The following is a 16,814-nucleotide window of genomic DNA, read 5'->3' on the forward strand; positions in this document are numbered from 1 at the left end:
AAAAAAAAAGAGCCGTAACCCCAGTCAAGGGCAAGCATGATTTTGCATTGTAGGAACACTTCTCACGGCTTGGGAGGTCACAGGTGACCTCCTGTGTGAACAGACTTGCTAACTAGCAAGCTAGGGCACCTCCTCTTAGGAAGTAGCACCCTGTTAATTAAGATTAATAGGCTAAATTCTCCCGTAGGGAGGAGATCAACCTTGCTGAGCTCAGAGCATTGGGACTGGGGAGAGAAATCTAAGATCAGGACAGTCAGAAGTCGCACCCATGCTGTGTCAGACACAATTCTGGGGGCACATTAGAAGAGACTCAACACACCCACTGGAATAAACCGTCCTCCAATAATCACGGGGTTACATTGTAAACAGTGTCTCTAGAGGATCCCAGCCAGCTCTCACTCTCAAAGAATTCCTCACTCAGAATCAGCCTCCTTTTATAAAAACACGAGCAAGTCCCCAGACCGTAGTCACCTCCCTTTGCCTCAGCTTCGTCTTTTGTTAAATAAGGGCTAGAGCTTCAAGACAACTCACTCATTTTTGAAAAGAATGAAGTTGAGAGAACGACAGCAGAAACCCGTGCTCCGTGCCCACCGCTCATGGGTACCTTTCAGCCACCCAACCTTCGCTGCAACTCCGGGGGGAAAGCATGCCTCCCCTCCCATCACCCCAAACCCGACTGAGCCTTCCGGGGCCAGCTCAGCCCCACACGCCCTCAAAGCTTGAGCTAAGGGCTTGTCTACAACGACCACGCCCCTCTTCTTCCTCCATTTCACATCCTGGCAGCACAGTTGCAGGAAGACTGTCTGTCAATGGGGGATGAACAGGTAAGGTGTGGCGGGCGCCACTAGGAATCCCACGCAGCAGATAGACGCAATGAGCTGGATGCACAGACCCGGCAACGGGGATGACCCCCAGATGAAAGCCAAGAGGTTGCCGGGGCACTACACCGCCTCCACGTGTTAATAACACGCAGTGGCAAATTGTAAGGACCCAATTCATAGGGTATTATCGAGTGTTTGGCTATGGGAATGGGTGCAGACAGGGAGTGAGACAGGAGGACAGGAGAGAATAAGCTGAGAGGGGGCCCAGTAATGCTCGGGTAGGACTGAGAACTCGACTTCAGGTAGAGTTAGTTGAGGCTTGATGACTGACTCATTCGCTTGTGAAGATCTCACCCTAGTGCGAATGTAATGCCCCCAAAGCAGCCGAGACCTTAACAGCACAGGGTGAGCCTCACACTTGAGGTTAATCAAGCAGGACGACCCACGGGGCACGACTCTACTCCCAGGTGCCTGGACTTAGCGAGTCACAGCTATGCAGAAAGGCGGGCCCAGGGGATGGGAACGCTGGTCCCTTTCAGGGGTGTTCTCAAACTAGCCCTTTTCCTTAGCAGTGAAGAGGCTCCCACCACATGGCACAAGCTCTCTTGGTGTCCACGTGGTCTGCAGGGAACCTCGGGAAGAGCAGGTTCTGAGGAGGTCTGAGCCACCAGGCAACCCACCCTTCCTCCCTTCCCGGTACATAAGGAGCTGAATTCAGAAAAGAGGCAGCGGAAATATGACCGTGGGGATGCTTGGGACCCTCGCCTGAGCTAGCTGAGGCTGCCTTACCAGGGAGCTCTTCCTGCTTGCAGAAGTTTGGAAGGGGATGAAATAACCACTTTTTTTTTGCAGTGTAGTTTTGGCCGCACTGGGTCTTTGTAGCTGCGTGCGGGGGGCTACTCTTCTTGGCGGTGCACAGACTTCTCATTGCGGTGTTTCCTCTTATTGCACGGGCTCTAGGCACTCCTGCTTCAGTAGTCGCAGCACGCAGGCTGAGTAGTTGTAGCTCATGGGCTCTATCTAGAGGGCAGGCTCAGTACTTGTGGCGGGCATGTAGGATCTTCCCGAACTAGGGCTCGAACCTGTGTATCCCTGCATTAGCAGACGGATTCCTAACCACTGCACCACCAGGGAAGTCCACTTTTTGATTGGAGGCTCAACTCTAATTGTTTTCCCCAGATTAACTGTCAGCTTTTTCTAACCTGTGCCTTGTACTAATACAGAGCTGATCATTTGAACGATGTACCCATTTAATTGGTATCACCCCATGAAGACTATATACCCCCCAATTTAACAGTGAGGAAACAGAAGTACAAAGGCTAAGTGACTTGCCCAAGGTCCACAGGAGCTAGCTGGGCTAAGATTCCAGCTGGGGCAGCCTGGCTTCCCAACACCCACACATTGCACAGACTCTGTGAGAAAACTCAGTGGGTTTCAGCCCTACTCCGTGCAACCCTCCTGCCACTTCCTCGCTCAGTTGTAAAAGGAATTTGGGAGAAGGAATTGAGAAATTCCTAACGAAGTCGAACATTGTGAGGCTATAGTAACCAAAGCCTTTCCCCGGCCCCCGCCCCCATCAATGGAAAAACCCAGACAGCTTCTAGCCCATGCCAGGAGCTGCTCCCAAAAGTTGAGCTGCAATTAGCATTCTTGCCTAGCTCCTTCCATGCTTTGGAAGGTAGGCTTTCAGAGCCCAGCGTCCTTGCAAGGTTACATGGCGGCCAGCTTGGAGCACCACACTGGGGGAGCTGGGGTGCCTGCAGGGTCACAGAGCACGCCACCTTTCTGGCCAGACAGCCCAGCTAATGGGAACCCCGTTTTTGTCATCCCGTTTCCCACCCCGTTATAGTTGACACACCCCAAGTGGAACCCACAGACAGCTCAGAGATTGGGGTCCTGCCTGTGGGTAGGACCTCAGAGAGAGCTCCAAGAGGCAGAAGAGTAGTTTATTTTTGAAAGCTTCCAGGAAGACGAAGAAGGCTAGAGCTGAAGGGGCTCCCGGACAGACAGCTCGACTTACCTCTCTCAATTCCCTCTTCAGCCTCCCTTGGCAGCCCCTGGAGGAGACGCAAGGCTTGCAGCGGAGCCAGAGCCGCAGAAAGCTTCGAAAGACAGATCTCCCCGCAGCTCTGGAGGCCCCAGTTCCAGCATTCTTCTCGTCTCTAAGCAACTGCACCGCTGCTCTTTCCTCCTCCTCTAGGTCAAAAAACTTTGAGGCCACTCCTGAATTTTCCTAAAACCTAGAACACGTTAAGAAACAGAAAGCCTAACTAGCACTCACCAGCACCCCACCCCGGCAAATAAGGCTTCTTTGGCTTAGAATGAAAGAAAGCACCTTCTGACCGACCCTCCTTCGACTGCCGCCCCTTCCCCGAAAAGGAAAGCAAGATGGCAGACCCCAGAGAAAAGCCTTGAACAAGGGCCCGAGGTGGTCCTTTTAACTCTTCCTGTGGTGCCGTCCTCACTGCCCATTGGCTGGTTGCTATACTCCCAAATGCCTTTCACCTGGGCCCATGAGCAGCTCCTGGACGTATTTAATTCCAGGTGCAGCTTATTAGGAGAGTGACCAGAAGCTCCCAGTTTATGCCCACCGTCTTGGGGTAATTATTAACAGTGTTGCCTTCCACTGTCAAACGTGTTCCCTGTTTTGACAACCAGGGATGCTCTTTCTAAAGGAAGATGTGTGTCCTTCTATTCCCAACCTGAGCCTGCGGAAAGTCTCTCCCACCAGGAGGTGATCGTCAAGGACAAAACCATTTGCAAGGGGAGAAGCAGGTGTTAGGAAAGCATCGTGGCGATTTCTCCAGCTCCTGTGAATAAGCTGTGGCTGTGAACTCAGCTTCCCAAAGCTTGGCCAGATGATGCCTAACATAACCAGCCCCCATCTTAGCTAGACAGTTCCTTGAATTTAAGATGTTCTCTTGAGAGCTGGATGAGAGATCTTCATCTGTGGCTTTGTTTAAGTCCTCTTTAAACTGTTTGTATTGATACTTGAATCTATACCACCCTGAGTCCAAATTCCGGCTCTGCCAACCGACTCGCTGTGGAGCCTGGGTGAGTTCATTTTCCTTCCTTTGCCTCCATTTCCCCCTCTGAAAATGGGCGTGATCCTCACCACCTAGGGATGTCATGAGGATGAAATGGGTTAATATCTGTAAGTCTTCAGAACAGAGCATGGGATGCAATAAGTGCTATAAAAGTGTCTGTTAATTAAGAATAAGAGGAAGGAGAAAAGAAACAGAACTGATTTTTAAGTTTCTCTATGAGCTGACTGACGGTGTGCTTTAATTCACCTCCAGCGCTACACCTTGGAGAAATTACTGTTGCCACAGCCCCACTTTGCAGAAAAAAAAGTAGAGAGGTTAAAAGATGTTCTCAAGATTACCTAATAAGGGAACTTCCCTGGTGGCGCAGCGGTTAAGAATCCGCCTGCCAATGCAGGGGACACGGGTTCGAGCCCTGGTCCGGGAAGATCCCACATGCCGCGGAGCAACTAAGCCTGGGCGCCACAACTACTGAGCCTGCGCTCTAGAGCCCGCAAGCCACAACTACTGAAGCCCGCGTGCCTAGAGCCCGTGCTCTGCAACAAAAGAAGCCACCGCAGTGAGAAGCCCACGCACCGCAACAAAGAGTAACCCCTGCTCGCCACAACTAGAGAAAGCGGCGTGCAGCAACGAAGACCCAACACAGCCAAAAATAAAAATAAAAGATTACCTAATAAGAAAGTGGCAGGTGTGATTAAAAAAAAGTGAAATAATGCCATCTGCAGAAACATGGATGGACCTAGAGATTATCATACTAAGTAAGCCACACAGAGAAAGACAAATGTCATAAGGTATCGCTTATATGTGTAATCTAAAGACAATGAACTTATACACAAAACAGAAATAGACCCACAGACTTAGGAAACAAACTTATGGTTACCAAAGGGTATAGTGGGGGTCGGGAGAGGGGTAAATTAGGAGTTTGGGACGGACAGATACACACTACTATATATAAAATAGATAACCAACAATGACCTAATGTATAGCACAGGGAACTGTACTCAATGTTTTGTAATAACCTGTAAGGGAAAAGAATCTGAAAAAGAATAGATATATATGTGTAACTGAATCACTTTGCTGTACACCTGAAACTAACACAACATTGTAAACATTGTAAAATATAAAAATATTTCAATTAAAAAAAACCAAAGCAGCAGGTTTGGATTTGCATCTGGGTCTAGCCGGTTCCAAATCCCACACTCTAACTACACCACTGAGCATGTATTTTATTTATGCTCGAATTAAAACTCTCACATTGCAAGGGCATCTCCTAGTTTGGGCACACAGGAATTTGCTGAAGTCCAACTTTCCCCTATTTATAACCTCCTGATTGTGCGGACTTTGATCAGGCCCCTTTAGCCATCCTATTTCTAGACTGAAGAGGGGACGAGACACAGTTAATGAGGCTTCTGCGTAGGCACCCTTACTTGAGGGTATTCCAGATCCTTTTAAGAAGGATGTGGGGCAGAAAATCATAAACAGGGATCATTCGATTGCTGTTATTAATAATAATCAAACAAATTCCACCAGGCTTGGGAAAATATAAAGCCTAATTAGGATACACAATAATTATAACAAGGGAACCGCTACAATGTCAGCTCCGTGACGGCAGGGGCTTTTGTCTATTTCCTTCACCTCTGTGTCCCTGGTGCCAACAACAATGCCTGGCACGTAATAGGTGCTCAGGAAACACTTCTGTAATGATGATGAATGTGTGACTGAACGAATGAGCAGACAATGAAGGAAACAGTGTCACAGAATGGGGAAGAACATAAGATTTGACATCAGACGTAGGTGAACTGAAACTCTAGCTCCATCCTGCTTGGCCTGAGACTATCCCAGGTTTGGCTTTGAAAATCCTGTATCCCAGGAAAGCCCTCTGGATAAAACAGGCTGTTGCTCACCGTATCCATTCATCGCGCAAGTCCCCCGACTTCTCCGAGCCTGAGTGCCCTGAGCTGTAAATAGGACAACGATATTGTGTACCTCGTGGGGTTGCCATGGGGATTAAATGGGATATCACGCGTGGAATACGTACCACAGTGCTTAGCGCGCAGGAGGTACTAATGGGTGGGCACTCTTCCTATTCGCCTTACTGCGATCGACTACTGGATCTTGAAAATGCATCCTGCTTCCTGACACGCGCTCCTGACCCTGCCTAGATTAGAATCCTTGGTTTTACGGCAGAGGAGGAAGGCGAGCCACCTAAAAACCAAAAGCTGGTGCCTCTTGGCTGCTTCCCTCTGCAGGGAAGTCGTCTCCCCCCCGCCTCCCCCGAGGCTGCTTTTTTAGCAATCATATCTGGCTGCTCCGTGCTGATTTCCAACAGATGTTCCTCTAATGAAGCACACTGGAATCTCAGGCCTTAATATAGTGGCGGGGTGTGATAAGTCCGAAATGGCTGTCATCATGACCTGCGACGATGGTCTGGGCATTGTTTTGGACTGTCTTCCTCTGATTGTCCCGTGAAGGGGAATTTATTTTCTTCCATCACCTCTTCGCCCCATTCACCCACCCACGCCCACCACCGCCGAGGGCCCCAGCTCCTGCCCAAATTAAAAGTCTGAACCTTCTAGAGAATGCTCAGTGTACCATGATGAGGGGGGATGACAGAGGGAGGAGAGTGGGGAGGAAGGGTGGCTCAACAGAGGCCTGAAATCAATATTTTCAGGCTACAAACACGCAGATTCACTGACTCTCCGGCAAGAAGCCAGCTCCCGGGGGACCTGACGCAGGTGTTCCCTGAGCAGGAAGTATCGGGGTCCAGGCAGGAGGGCCCTGGTGTCATGCAGCCGGGGCTCAGCAGGGAGCAACCATTTACACACGCTCGGACCTTCTGGACGATCGGGGAGAAGCCGGGGACGGGGAGATGTTTCTAGCCCCTGTCTGGTCATGTCTCGTTCGTCTGAATGATCTCAGTGCCCCGGTTCGGTCAGGTCAAGAAGCCTTCCTGAGGGTTTCCTAAGTGCCGGCCCAGCCCTGGGGGCAGGCACGGGCACATAAAGTTAAGAGAAAGACTGCTCTGAGTGCATTACAACAAACAGCTCATGGACAGAGAGCCGGAACCCTCACCCTCTGGCTTGGACTGTTTGATATTTGCATCAACTCACGGCAAGAGGCTGGACGCTATTTCTCAGAATACGTAATTTCTGCCAATAATAATAAATAGCAAGGATTTCTGAGTTCTTACCAAGGTTCGGGCGCTGGGCTAAACGTTTCATGTACATTATCCGCTCAACTCTCGCGATTACCTCATGAGGTAGATGCTTTCATCTCTATAGGTAACAAAGGCCCAGAGAAGTTAAGTCACTTGACTAAGGCCACACAGCCAGCCAGTGGCCAAGGCAGGATTTCAACCTGAAGAGAACTGACTCCAAAACCTAATTTTAACCACTCTGCTATAGTATAGTACATCCAAATTCTGGCTGTTCAAAATTTCTGGTTGTTAAGATACCAGGGACACAATTTCACCTATTTTGTTATAATATACTTAAAGAAAATCTATTTAGCTTAATAAAAGAATAGGGCTGGGTTTTTCATCATGTAATCAGAGCAACACAGAAAATTCAAAGAATCTGTTGCATAGAGATTTCTCATTTGGTAGGAATTGACCTGTCATCAGTGGTCTTTCTCCTGACCATAAGCTCTTCAGTCCTCTGAAATTCACTTGGGGGAAATTTAATCCATACAGAATTCACATTGTACAGCAACCATACAGATTATTCCTGTGTGGAAATATCATTGCTATCCACTGTATTTGAGGAGGATGGAAGAGAAGTTAGAAACCGAACACAGCAGTAAGAAAAGAAAACATAAATAAAAGTTAAAAACCAAACGCAGCAGTAAGAAGAGAGAACGTAAATAACCCTCACTCTGTACCTTCAACGAAGCAGTCCAGGGATCTGCAATTTCTTCTCTGCAAAGGCCCATGTAGTAAATATTTCAGGTTTGGCAGGCTATTGTAGGCTATTGTTCGCTTTTGGCTCAGAGAATAATCAATATCGCCTACAATATTTTAGCTCAGAGAATAATCAATATCGCCTACGATAACACGGTAAACGTCAGATTCTGAAATGATGTTGTCACCACTATTTTTTAAGTTCTCAGTCTGTGTCAGCCACTGTGCAAACACCTTACATACCTATAAGCAGAGGCGGCACAGTGCGGTGGATCTGGGGGTCACGCTTCCCAGAGACTAAATCTCGGCTTTGCTACCTAATCAGCTGTGTGACCTGGCCTCTCTGAGCCTCCGTTTTCTCATCTGTAAAATGGAAACAAGAATAGCACCTACCTCAGAGGAGCCCCCGTTTTAAATGAGATAATCCAGGAAGCACTTGGCATGTTGTCCAACACGTGGATGAATGTTAACTATTTTATAATCGTATCTACTTGGGTTTGGGATTTAGATCCAGGTCTGTCTGGCAGGAAGGCTGAGAAAAACATCCTGCTTGATGACAGCTCAGAATCTTTCCATGGCAGGCATCCCCTGATAGGATGTGACCAAAGACATTTCACCAAACCCATAATACAGCCTAATAGCAAGAATTATCAGACAAACCCCAATGCAAGGGCATTTCGATAAAATGCGGATCAGTACTCCTCAAACCAGTCAAGGCCATGAAACAACAAACGAGAAAGGACTGAGGAATAGTGGAAGGTTGGAGGAGATGAAGGAGATATGATGTCCAAGTGCATTGTGGGATTCTGGGTTTGATGCTGGAACAGAAGAGGGACATTAGTGGAGAAACAGGTGAAAGATGAATCAAGTGTGGAGTTTGGTTAATAGTAACAGACCAATGTGGGATTCTTAGCTGTGACAAGTGTCAGATGTAAGATGATAACATTAGGGGAAACTGAAACCAGGTGAGGGGTCTATGGCGACTCTAATCGCTGTCTTTGCAACTTTTCTATAAATCTAATACTATCCCCAAATTAAAATTTGGTTTAAAAAAATGTTTTCGGAGGGATTCTGCTGGTATCCTCAGAAGCACTGAGTGTTTTTCACAGCCATACATTTATAGGAGCAACAGTGAGAAGGGGCAGGGAGGTAAGGGTGCCCCTCATAAATGCAAAAATTATAATTAATTTAATATGTTATTGATTTAAGGTCCAATTAAAAGATGCCAGGAAAATATCAGTCTCCACGGAAACGGAATTCATTCATTTGTCACACTTCAGGGAGCAGAGACGCAGCAGTCTACCCATGTTGGGGACTTGAATTTCCTCCTGATTTGAGCAAAAGCCAATCTCCTGTGCGCTGTCGGGGGTGGGGGCAGCCTGAGGCTTCTGCCTTGAGATGGCAGAGGGAGGTACATACCTGGGGCCTGGAGTCCCATGTCCTCAAGGCTCAAGATAGAAGAGAAGGCATCTCCAACCCCATTCTACTGCTGCTGCGGCTCAGCGCAGCAAGAGGTCACTCTTTCCACGGGAGGCATTTTGCTCTGGCGTGGAAAGCAGAACTACGCCCTTGAGAAGCAATTCTAAGACTGCACCTCTAATTATATCTTCTTTGTGGGCTGCAGGAAAGATGCTCAGTCCCAAATGTGTGGATCTCAAAAGGTATTCCATTTGTTCAACCTCACTTTTGCCCTTTGCCCACTCTTATTTCCAATGTACCACCTTTTCTTCCTTTTTTTGGTGCATGTTATCTTACTATATCGTGTGTGGAATTCTAGAATCCAAAGACTCATGTGTCCTTCCATAGTGCTTGAACCAATGTATACGCCCACTGGCCATTTGGAATGACTTCTCAATATTACAAATGCATATACCCGTGGACTCAGTGACTGCACCATCAGAAATTTATCCTGAAGATTTACTTGCACACACGTGAAGTGGTATGTGTCAGGGATTAGAAATAACCCAAATGTCCATCAATGGGTCACTGGGATAGCCATAAATGGAATACTGTACCGCTGCGAAAAAGAACTGGGAAGTTCTTTATGTCCTGATGTGGGAAGATATGCAAGATAATTTAAGTGGAAAAAACAGTGTGCAGAAGAATGTAAAATTGACTACCTTTGTGTAAAAGGGAGGGGAATCAGAGTTTATATGCATATTTACTTGTACACGCATAAGGAAACTTTAGAAGAATATGAAGTTAACTAAGAACAGAGGTGACTTATGAGGGTGGAGGTGGGAATTGGGCAGACAAAAGGCAAGAATAGGAGGTAACTTTTTACTCTCTATTTTCTGGGATATGAACAATATACTTTGTCAAAAAAACTAAATAAAAATGAAAGAGACAGTGGGAAAGAAAAGGACAGGACGGGAAGAGAGAGAGAGAATATGAACCTTGATTCTCTCTAGCCGGCTAACCTTGGACAAGTTGCTTTTTTTTTTTCACCAAGGACTGCAAGAAAGAAAAGGTAAGCTTCCTAAAATATTTTTGGAACAAAGTGAGGGTGGAAAGAGAGAAGGGGAGACATGGAGAACAAGAGAAGAAAAGCAAGAATCTTCTGAATGGTTTTCCATGAAATTAGAATCTTACAGTCACAGAAATCTAAACTTCATTTTGTATTTAACTGGAAAAAAACAATTCTGAATGATACACCACATCATAGTAGCAGTTGCTATTTTATGAGCATGGACTGGATTTTCCAATTCCCCTTCCCTTTTGTAGGTTTGATGTGTGATTTGGGGAAAATAGATTATACCTCTGGTTTAAAAAGTCCCCCCATTCATGAAACAGGAAGACATTTTTCCAAAAAAAGTGCTTCATGCTAGGCAAGGATTTTTTGCAGTGCTGTGATGATAAATCTAGTCATTTTCATACTACAACGAAAGCAATCAGATGGCTTATTCCTTTGAAACACATAGACTCTTTACGAGTGCAGAAAAGCATAAAGGAAGGCGGAAAGCCAAAATTAAACATAATCAACTCTTTAATGCAGACAAGTTTTAACATCATGGTGTATAGAACTCCATAATGTTCCTAAGTGATCATACTTTTAAGAAAAATTACAATCCAATCTATTTTGAAACCTGTTTTTGATTTAATAACGGCATTAAAATGTGTTGGTTATTCATTATCATTCTACAACATCTTTAAATAACTGCTTTATCTTCATCTTATAAAGTATCGTGAGTTAGTCAATGCCTTACATTAGACATTAGTTATTTTCCTTCACACCGTTATAAATAATGCTACCGTGAACATCTTTCACATGCTAACTGTGCATACATCCTTGATGATTTTCTTAGGATAAGTTCATGGCTGTCAAATTTTTTCATCCAATACAACAGTTTTATGGCTCTTGTTGGAACGGGCAAATCCCAAATTTCAGATAGTTTATACCAATTTAATTGCCTCACTGTGGCCTTTCAAAGGAGTCATTAGGGACTCTCGTTCTGCTTTGGTTCACCAAATGAGCAGAGATTTCGTTTTCCCTAATTGGAAAAGATTTGGTTAGGAGCATAGCCTAACAATGGTCACTAATAACCCCTTTGATCTGCCCCAGGGAACGTCAAAACAAGTTTGCCCTCTTCCCTCTGAAGGCAATTGGAATTCAATTGTCCAATGAGCTACCCTCTCTGTGCAGCCATCGCTGACCCTTCTGGACATTAAGGACGGTCCTAGGATGCCTTTGGAGCCAGGGAACTTGGCCTCCTATGTCTGGCAGTGGCAAATAGACTGTCCCTGACCCCACATCCTGCAGGTGCCAGTGGTCCAAGGCACCTGAAATGATAATACATTCAAATTAAGCCTTATCGAATGAGAAATTTCATACACGTTAGCCATATCAACGTTTTGAAAAATTCTACATGTAATATATCTTTGATCGGGCTCTGGCTCAGTCCCCTTGTGCTGCTACAACAAAATACCACAGACTGGGTGACTTATAAACAACAGGTTTTATTTCTCATCATTCTGGAGCCTGGAAGTCCAAGTTCAGCGTGCCGCCATGGTAAGGTGAGGGCCCTTTCTGGGGTCACAGACTTCTCCTTGTGTCCTCACATGTCAGAAGGGACTAGGGATCTCTCTGGGGTCTCTTTTATAAGAGCACTAATCCCATTCTCGATTAGTGCATGGAAATACGCATTCACCTCCCAAAAGCCCCACCTTGTGATACCATCACATTGGGCATTAGGATTTCATCGTACGAATTTGGAGGGGACACAAACATTCAGCCTAAAGCAGGCTGCCTGGGGTGGAGACAGGCTGGAGACTTTTGTTCAAGTGAGTTATTGAGGAAGAACTCTCCAGAGAAAAGCCAGGAAGGAGGTGAGGGAAGCAGGGGAGGGCGGGTTCAGAAGCCACGGGATTTTGTGGCTCAGCTGAAGTCTGGCCTTAGCCTGATCCCGAGGGGAGCTCAGGGACGCGGACGGCATCACAGAGCTGTTTCCCTGCCCCCTCAAAGCCAGGATGCTGGCCTTTTGTACCCTGTATTAGTCAGTCATTCAAGTGGCCTGCCCCAAGGGCGGGGGGTAATTAGCAGGAGGGCAATTCTTCGGGGAACGGGGTAGCTATGAGCTGTTAGCAGGCAACACTCCCAGCAGCTTGGAGGTGGGTACACCAGCCCAATAGAAGAATCTACACCAGGTACCAACAGCATCTACACCCACATACACATAAATCATCCTCATGAAACACGGCAACATTCCTGATAAGACTCAAGTCACAGATGATGTTAATAACAAGCCCGGGGACTTCCCTGGCGGTCCAGTGGTTAAGACTCTGTGCTTCCACTGCAGGGGGCCTGGGTTCAATCTCTGGTCAGGAGACTAAGATCCTGCATGCCCGCAGTGCGGCAAAAAAAAAAAAAAAAAAAAAGTTAAAAACAAATAAAAATTAAAAAACTATATACTTAAAAAATAAAATAAAATAACAAGCCCTGTTTCCTCCATCTCACCACAGGAATAAACACTATTCACAGTTATGCCTCTTTCCAGGTTTTATTGGTCTGTGAACACGCACGTATATCTAAAGAAAACAACAAACAACATTGTTTGTATTCAGAAATTGCATCATGTTATTTGTTATAGGCTGAATTGTGTCCCGACTCCACAATTCCTATGTTGAAGTCCTATCTTTTGGTCTCTATGAATATGAGCCCTTGTGTAGAGACAGGGGCTTTACAGATGTCATCAATTTAAAATGAGGCCAATCAAGAAATCCTATTATATCTTTTGCTACTCATACTATTATTTTTTTTTTAATAAGTAACAGAAAATTTATTTCTCATAGCTCTGGAGGCTGGGAAATCCAACATCAAGCCAGCCACCATGCTGAAAGCTGTAAGATACAAATTGTGCAGTTTCAGGGCTTCCACATATGAGATAAAGGCTCTTACATGTGCATGTAAATTTGGCCTTGCACGACATGAAGAAGGGTACAATTCATGCTCATGGTTTAAATCTTTATCTATTTTATGTTTAACTTTGAACCACATTAAATGACAAATAAAAACCACCATGACAGGTTAAGAAAGAAACCACAGAAGAAAGGAAAAAGCTTTATAATTTAGTACCTTTACTGGGACTTTCCTCCTCCTTTTTAGACAAGGACCCTGCGATTTCATTTTTCAATGGGCTACACTAATTATACCTCTGGCCCCGAACCTGGGGGTTTCTTCGAGTTTCAAATTCAGCTCTACATTTTGGTTAAAATGCTGTTGTCTGGCGCCCCATCAGTGTTTCACTTGTTCTTCTGTTTTGTTCCTATCTCTGACCGCTATCTCCTTTTTCTTTGTCCAGACTGTCAGGTCTGACAAACAGACCCCAGATGGAAAATGGGCAGTCGCTCAATCTAACTCACGTCCCCAGGAAACGCAAGGGTGGGCTGTGGCTGGGGGCTCTGTATTTCACTTTCAGGAACGGTGGCCATCCCTTCCCAGGGCTTCTGGGACCCCCTCCCCACTTCCTCCCTCCCTCATCAGACCAGCCCCTCTACCCCGTGCTAGTCTTGCGCCCCCAAATCCCAGGGGTAATCGTGAGCACAGGTAAGAGGGATTAGGGGGTAGGGAATCCCAGGACAGCGGCTGGGATGGGGTGTGCTGGAAACTCAGTAATCAGGTGCCCCAAATGGTGAGGCAAGGTGCCTTCCAAACAACAGCGTGGAAAGCCCCGGAAGGAGCAAAGGGGAAAGAACTAGGCAAAGACACCCCAAGACACTTGGGGGCAAAGTTGGGCTTCTGTCCAGCCTCTGTTCCTCAGCCCAGGGCTCTTTCAATGAGACCCCAGATGGTGTCCAGATATTCGAGGGCAGTTCCTAAGAACCAGGTCTTGCCGTCACTCTGGGAACTAATGACCCTGCACCTGGAAAAATCACACGCAACCCCAAAAGAATATATTGAATGAAGGAAGCAGTGGGATGAGCTATTGGCCACTTTCCTCTCTCCCTGTCTCCCCTCTTGGTTTCATGGAGTCCATACTCACCTACTCTTAAAAGCCAGATCCTAGCTTGGAGTCCTGATTCTGGAACATTCTATGACCTGGCCAGGTACTTGTCCCTTGGACATGCATCAGGAAGGCTGCCATGACCCAAAAGACCCACCCTGAGGGGAAGCCCCTGGCCACCCATACCCGAGTTCTCTGATTTCACCCCTATGGCCTTAATTAAAACCATATACCATACCTGTCAGAGGCCCTGTGTCAGTGCTTGAGAGCTCCCAGGCCTCCCCAGCCTCCCCAGTCCCTACCTCAGTCTACAGTCTGTTACTCCCAAGGCTGGTCTGGGTCTCCAGGGGCTATGGATTTGGTCAAAGAACGAATATGAGCTTTGAAATCAGACCAACCTGAGTCCAAGTCCCAACTCTACCCTCTTGCTACTTAAGTGTCTGGGGTCAGGTGATTTCATCTCTCTGAGCCTCAGTTTTCTCCTCTGTAAAATGGGCCAACAATAAGACCCACCTCACAGTATTGTCCAGAAGATTGGGTAAGCCGTGTTTCAGCGAGCACGAGCCTTGGGACCAATGCCTGGCATGGGGTTGGCATTGAACAAGCTTAGGCTGAATGAGTGAAGGAATAGACGAGCTAATAAGCGCTGTACGAAAGTCATCCTCAAAGCATTCCCTCCCTCCCATCCGCTTTACCACCGCCCTAATCCAAGCCAGAGAGACAGAGCAGCCCAGGGTTTCAGAGTGCAGGATTCAGGGCCAGCTGTGTCTTGGCTCCACCACTTCCTAGGTGACTTTGAGACTGCAATTTCCCCCCCTTGAAATGGTTAGTTAGTAAAAAGAGCACCAACCTCTTAGTTTGTGAGAATGACATGAATTATCCCGGGTAAAGCTCTCAGTGCCCAGGATCGTTTTTAATACCTGCTGGCTGCCTTTGTTAGGTCCCACCTGGGATGTGGGGCACCTGGGTGGTATCCCTGATTGCCCCTGCCTCCATCCATTGTTTATAATAGCCAAAGTATTCATCTCAAAGTGCAGATCCTAACATATCCCCGCCCCCCTTCCTGAAACCCTCAATGGCTCCCTATGGCTCTTGACTTCTTAACATAGCATGCAAGGTGTGGCCACTGCAGACCTCTCCAGCCACGACCACAGCTGCAGCCACGCTTGCCCCGGCTTTACAGCCCCTGTTCTCCTCCCTCCCCATCTGGCTTCTGTAAATTTCCCCTAATATGCTGTGCTCTCTACTGCCACAGGGACTTTGCACATGCCGTCCCTCTGCCCTCTCCCCTTGGACTTTAATTCCTGCTCAAATGTTACTTCCCCAAGGCAACCTCCTATGGCAACGTGGACTCATTCAAGTTCCCCAGTTACTTACACACGTAGAACCACGCAGCTGTTCTTCATAGGCTGAAATGTGCGTGGCTTTACATTTGATGGAGCGATTGACATCTGTCACCCCTCTGAAGGATGAGCTTCATGAGAACAGGGACCATATCTGAGTCGACGTTGGTGCCCACTCGAATCCCCTTACCGCTCCAGTCAAGGGAGACCTACTTCCTACCGCCAGGCACTGAATTTTTTTTAGCTTAGTGTTCTTAGGGTTTAGGTTTAGGTATCTCAGGGTTTACTCTGGCCCTAAAGTCTATATCTGTCCATGCAGAAGGCCAGAGTATTGGGTAATAACCAGGAGCAGCCTCAACCAATGAATGGTGGGAGGTGGCATACACAGGCACACCCAGCTTCCTGACCCCTTGGGGTGGGTAACTTTGGGGTACGTGCCCGATGCTGGTTCCCTGGATTGCCCCAGTGGGACTAAGCTCCACTTTTCCATGGCGGTAGCTCGCCTGAATAATCCACTCTTGATCATCTGCCTTCCCTTCTTCGGCTCACTTCCCCCTTTCCCCGTGCATACTTCCGTCGCTTCCTGTACAGCCCACTTGCCCTCAAGCATGTCTCTCAAACCCCGGTGCTTGTACTTGACTTGTACACAAACCCTTGGGTTTCTGGGGAAACTCAAACTAAAACAGCATCCTTTCCTTAGGACCTAACACGATGCCAGTGCATAGTAAGCCACTCCACAAAAATATCGCTGGAGTGAATGACTGAATGAATACACGAATGCATGCATGTAAAGAAAACCTCACCTGGACACAACTGCTTGGCATCTGGTTGGGCTCCCAGAAGTCCCTCAGGGCAATCTACTACGCCTATCTGGACCTCAGTTTCTCCACCTATAAAATTACCAAGGTTGAAGCTGGGCGTTTGGGGAGAGATGATCTAGGAGAACATTAATCAAGTAGCTGTCACCAGGGGGCAGATTTTTCCCCCCAGAGTATAGTTGTCAACATTTAGAGACGCGTTTTTGGTTGTTACAAGTGGGAGAGGGGGGTGTGCTGTTGGCATCAAGTGGGTGGAGGCCAGGGATGTCGCTAACCACCCTGCAAGGCACAGGACAGAGCCCACCATGAAGAACCATCCAGCCCCATGTGTCAACTGTCCCGAGACTGAGAAACACCACTTGAACCTCTTTTCAACTCCAAAAGTCTATAATTCTAAAATGGGATCAAAGTCAGACCCAAAAGGTATATTTGCCTGATCTCTCTTTTAGG

This window comes from Orcinus orca, chromosome 15 (genome assembly GCF_937001465.1).
Source record: "Orcinus orca chromosome 15, mOrcOrc1.1, whole genome shotgun sequence".
NCBI lineage: Eukaryota > Metazoa > Chordata > Mammalia > Artiodactyla > Delphinidae > Orcinus > Orcinus orca.